The following is a 5,536-nucleotide window of genomic DNA, read 5'->3' as shown; positions in this document are numbered from 1 at the left end:
ATAAATAAAAAGAGACCCTTTCAGAGGCAGGTAGATCCCTATGAATTCAAAGCCTTCCTGATGTACATATGCCAGACCAACCAGGGCTACATAATAAAACCCTGTCTCAAAAAAACAAAGAATGTGAAAAGAAATAAAGAGGGTATGGAATTATGGCAGACAGGTAAAATATCAACTAAAGATCATTAATTTTGCAGATAGATATTTGAAGTCCTGTGTCCTAGAGAAATAGGAGTTCAGCTGACAGTTTCCAGGAAGGACCTCTGCAGTGCGTCAAGCAGTGGGTGGAGGGGATAGGCTCTTAGTTGAAAGCCTTTGTTGGAAGATGCAACTTAGGATGCTCTGACTTCAGAAGACAAGAATGTGCACCAGCCTTGCCTGGGGCAGTCTGAGGAACTAGGCAAGATGGAGAGGATTTAGAAGCATCTGAATTTATTGTTTCCAGGTTTCTGTCCCCATTCCCCACCTCAGCCCTATGCAAAGGAAGACCAACTCTACTCTTAATAAAGTGAGTCTCTACTCATCCTTTCATGACAAACGATAGCCTCGTGGAAAACTTGACCTTAGGGAAATTGCTGGCCTGTGAATGCCTTACATTCTCCTAGAACGCAGCCAGTGTCGTTTTGATTGAACCAGGCAATCCTTTCTTAGGGATTCGTTCTTCAGCTTTCCTTTTCCTTTTCTTATTCTCCCCATTTCTAGAATTCTGAGAGCTGTACTTTTCATTGTTTCTACACATCATTAAGGGAAAGGATAGGGAAACATTCCCATGGTAACGGCTTCATCTCAAAATATCTGAATGCTCTCAGCTGCCCTCCTACTCCAGGGAAAAGACGAGCTGCTCCCCCCGCCCCAAATCTTCTCAAGAGTACAGCTGACTGGTCTCTCTCATGCTGCAGTAAGGCCTGCTCAAACCAGAAACAGAAAATCCCAGAGAGCCAGACTGGTTTTTTAGCTAACTGAAACAGAGTAAAGAGATTTCAAATATTCAGTGTTACACATCTCTGATACTGATTCCAAGAACTGGTGGACATGATACAGATGATATAGGCTGACACAGGCTTGGTTCAAAGACCCACACATGCCAGACTGGTTAGCAGCAGAGAAACAGGTTTGTGCACATTCAGATGTGGGTGCTGATCACTGTTAGAGAGGTAGAGAGGGAAGATGAAACATGATAGCATCATACTTCTTATTGATGGCCTACTTTATGGCTGGCGAAGGGTCTTCTGTAGTGAAATTGAATGATGGAGGACATGAGATGTGTCCTCCCACACACACAGGGTTTCTCTGTAGCTTTGGAGCCTGTTCATACAAAGATCTGCCTGTCTCTTCCTTCCAAGTGTTGGGATTAAAGGTGTGTGCCACCACCTAGCATTTTTATTTATTAGCTGGGCAGTGGTGGCGCACATCTTTAATCCCAGCACCCAGGAGGCAGAGGCAGGCGGATCTCTGTGAGTTCAAGTCTGGCTTGGTTTACAAGAGCTAGTTCCAGGACAGCTAGGACTGTTATACAAAGAAACCCTGTCTCAAAAAAAGAAAAGAGGGTTGGAGAAATGGCTCAGTGGTTAAGAGCATTGCCTGTTCTTCCAAAGGTCCTGAGTTCAATTCCCACCACCACATGGTGGCTCACAACCATCTGTAATAAGGTCCGGGGCCCTCTTCTGGTCTGCAGACATACACACAGACAGAATATTGTATACATAATAAATAAATAAATATTTAAAAAAAAAAAAAAAAGAAAAGAAAGAGTAAAGGGTCTGACCCAGCCTAGCGGTGTTTTAATCCCAGCACTTGGGAGACAGAGGCAAGCAGATTTCTGAGTCTGAGGCCACTCTGAGCTACAGAGAAAGTTCTAGGACAGCCAGGGGAACACAGAAACCCTGTCTTGAAGAAAGAAAAAGAGAGTAGAGGTTTTGGATTGTGAACATTTGATATAATCCCTTTTCCTGAGTTGAAATAAAGGAGGAGAATGGTGTAGAGTTGCTAAGGATGATCCAGTGACTTAGGGTTATTTTTTTTTAATGTGTTCTGTGTTCTGTCTGCTTGTATTTTTGTATATCGTGTATATTCCTGGTGTCCAAGGACCTAGAGTTAAGGATGGTTATGAGCCACTGTGTGGGTGCTGGGAGCTGAACCCAGATCCTCTGTGAGAATCACAAGTGCTCTTAACCACGGAGCCATCTTTCCACTCACACACACCCCTCTCGAGACAGGGTCTTTAAAATGTAGTGCTATATAGCCCTGCTCAGCTCCATTTCTGAAATTTAGTCTTCACTAGTGAGGAATTCCAGGGCAAGTTTTTTTTTTCTTTCAACTTTTAAAGATGTTGATTTTTCTGGGTTTCATTGTTTGTTGTTCTTTGATTTGGGGCTTTGTTTTGTGTGTGTGTGTGTATTGTTTTGTTTTTCAACACAGAGTTTCTGTGTATAGCTCTGGCTGTCCCAGAGCTTGCTCTGTAGACCAAGCTGGCTTTGAACTCAGATATCTGCCTGCCTGCCTCTGCCTCCCTAGTGCTGGGATAAAAGGCATGAACCACCAACACCCATTAGTCTTGTTTTTCCAGACAGGGTCTCACTGTGCAGATATGCCTCTAGGAGTAAAGATGGCGCCACTACTCTCAGCCACCTTCACTGTCGTTACAATAAATCTACAGTCAGCTTTCATTGAATTCCTTGTGTCTCGTTTATAATTTTTTGCACATTTATTTATTTGTGAGGCAGGGAAGTATGTGCATGCCATAACATGCATGGGGAGGTCAGAGGTTAATTTGTAGGAATCAGTTTTCTCTTCCACCATATGGCTTCTAGGTATCTTAGGTCATCATCAGATTTGGCAGTGCTACTGTAAGATGAGAGCTCGCTGGCCCTGCGTTTCTAAGTGTTTTGTTTTTGTTTTTAATTTACTTTTATGTGTGTGACTGTTTTACCTATATGCGACATTTGTGTGAGGTTATCAAGGAGGTCAGAAGAGGGCATCAGACCCCCTCGAACTAGAGTTACAGATGGTTGTGAGTCACCATGTGGGTGCTGGGAATTGAACCAGTATCATTCATCATCTGGAAGAGCAGAGGATCTCAGTGTTCTAACTGCTGAGCTATCTCTCCAGCCCCCAATAATTTGTCTTAAATTATGCATATGTGTGTGAGTATGTTCAGAACACAGAGAGTCCAGAAGAGGACACTGGGTCTGCTGGAGCTAGAGTTACCTGTGTGCGTGTTTGAGGACTCAAACTCGGGTCCTCTGCTAGAGCAGTAGGTACTCTTTAACCACCTAGCCATCTCTCCAGCTCCCCTCCCCACAGGATTGATGTGCACAGCTTGTGCACAGCTGCTTGGTGTTCTAGTGCTCAGTGATACTCTTGATTTATTTATGTTTCCTGTTTTATTTTACAGAGTTCATATTTCACACAGTACTGTCAGCAAGCTGGCTGGCTTTCCCCCCACCCCCGTATGCTTTCCAGTGTCTTTCTGTTTTAGACATTGTATTGTATATGTCTAAAATCCAGTTGGGATTTTGTTCGTTGTCTCTAAACCTCTATTTCCACTTTTGTCAACCTTCAGGCTTCTCTCCGCAGGGCAACAGGAGTGTTCCTTCTGAGGTGTGACAGAAGAGGACTGCGCTGGTGTCTCTCACCTGCAGCCTGCAGTGCAGCCGTGCACTCTTGAGGCCAGCCTTGGCTACAGAATGATTTAGCACAGGCCCTGATCTTTCCAGTGGCTTCTCACCTTAGATAAAAAGACGTGGCTTTTTGTTTGTTTGGTTGGTTGGTGTTTTTTTGTTGTTGTTGTTGTTTTGTTTACTTTTTTTTTTTCTGAAATAAGGTTTCTCTGTGTGGCTTTGGAGCCTTCCCTGGAACTTGCTCCGTAGACCAGACTGGCCTTGAACTTATGGAAACCCACCTGCCTCTGCCTCCCTGAGTGCTGGGATTAACGGCGTTGTTTTTTAGCCTTTTTTTTTTTTTTTAAATGTAGCCATTATTGCCTGTCAGCACAACTTCACCTGACTCATTAACCATAAGTGGTTAGTGTCTACTCCAGGGCCTCTGCACTTGGTTGCCAGTCTGACTGACAGCTCCTCTCCTGTTTATCCACATAGCATGTTTGACCGCCTTCAGGGTGTATTCAGGTGTCATCTTAAATAAGGTCTTTCAGTCTGCCTGCTTAAAATCTACTCCTCCATTATACAGACACTTCCTATCTTGAATACTTCGTTTTCGTACATAGTGCTTATCACCATTTTAAACACTAAAATATTTTTTTTAAAGATTTATGGTTTTATATGTGTGTAGGTGCCTATAAGTACAGAGGCCTGCCAAGGCCAGAGGCGTTGAAACCCCTGGAGCTGGATGGAGTCACAGGCAGTTGTGAATTGCCTGACATGGGCACTGGGAATTGAGCTCGGGTCTTCTGCAAGAGCAGTGAGTGATCTTAGCCAATAATCTCTCTCTCCCCCCATGCCACCTCCCCACTCCTTTTGATACAGAGTGCAGTCTTGTTTTATAGCCTGAGCAGAGCCAGTCCTTAGGGTCACATGCACACCCACACATAGTGTCATATGCTATTTTAGACTCTTTTTTCTTTTGAAACCGACTTTCTCTGTGTAGCCTAGGCTGTCCTAGAACTCGCTCTGTAGACCAGGCTGGCCTTGAATTCACAGAGATCCACCTGCCTCTGCCTCCTGAGTGCTGAGATTACAGGAGTGTACCACCATACCCAGCTATACTCTTCTATATAATAAATCACTCTTGTTACTTTTTAATCTCCAGACACTGTAAACTCCCTGAGGCCACAATTTTGTCTGTTTTGGTCACTACTTCTATAGTGGTATTAGGAATAGCAGATGCTTAGGTATTTATTGAATGAAGTGAGAGACTCAAGACAGTGGATCTCAACCTGTGGGTCAAGACCCCTTGGGGTGGGTTGAACAACCTTTTCACAGCCATCACAAAATACCAAAATTTACATTAAAAATTCATAACTAGGGCTGGAGAGATGGCTCAGTGGTTAAGAGCATTGCCTGTTCTTCCAAAGGTCCTGAGTTCAATTCCCGGCAACCACATGGTGGCTCACAACCATCAGTAAAGAGGTCTGGTGCCCTCTTCCAGCCTGCAGGCATACACACAGACAGAATATCGTATACATAATAAATAAATAAAATAAATATTAAAAATTTCATAACTAGCAAAATTATAGCTATGAAGTAGCAGTGAAATAATTTTATGGTTGGGAGGGGTCACCACAACATGAGGTGTTAAAGGGTTGAAGCATTAGGAAGATTGAGAACCACTGATTCGAGGGGTTGGGAGTGTAATAAAAATGTAAAAAAATAGCCAAGTGTGGCGCTATACACCTGTAATTAAGACACTCAGAAGCCAGAGGCAGGTTTTTGTTTTTTTTTTTTTTGGCCTACATAGCAAATGGTTACAGGAGACCCTGTCTTAAAAAAAGAAAAGAAAAATTAGCACATTTTATAAAAAGTGATTTCTAGAGTTCTCACATGTCATTTAATTATAGTAACCAAAAATCAATTATTAC

The sequence above is a fragment of the Alexandromys fortis genome, unplaced genomic scaffold, assembly GCF_014885135.2.
Source record: "Alexandromys fortis isolate MF-2015 unplaced genomic scaffold, M_Fortis_MF-2015_v1.1 scaffold_80, whole genome shotgun sequence".
NCBI lineage: Eukaryota > Metazoa > Chordata > Mammalia > Rodentia > Cricetidae > Alexandromys > Alexandromys fortis.
The sequence above is the reverse complement of the archived record's forward strand: the minus strand, read 5'-3'. Positions refer to the sequence as shown.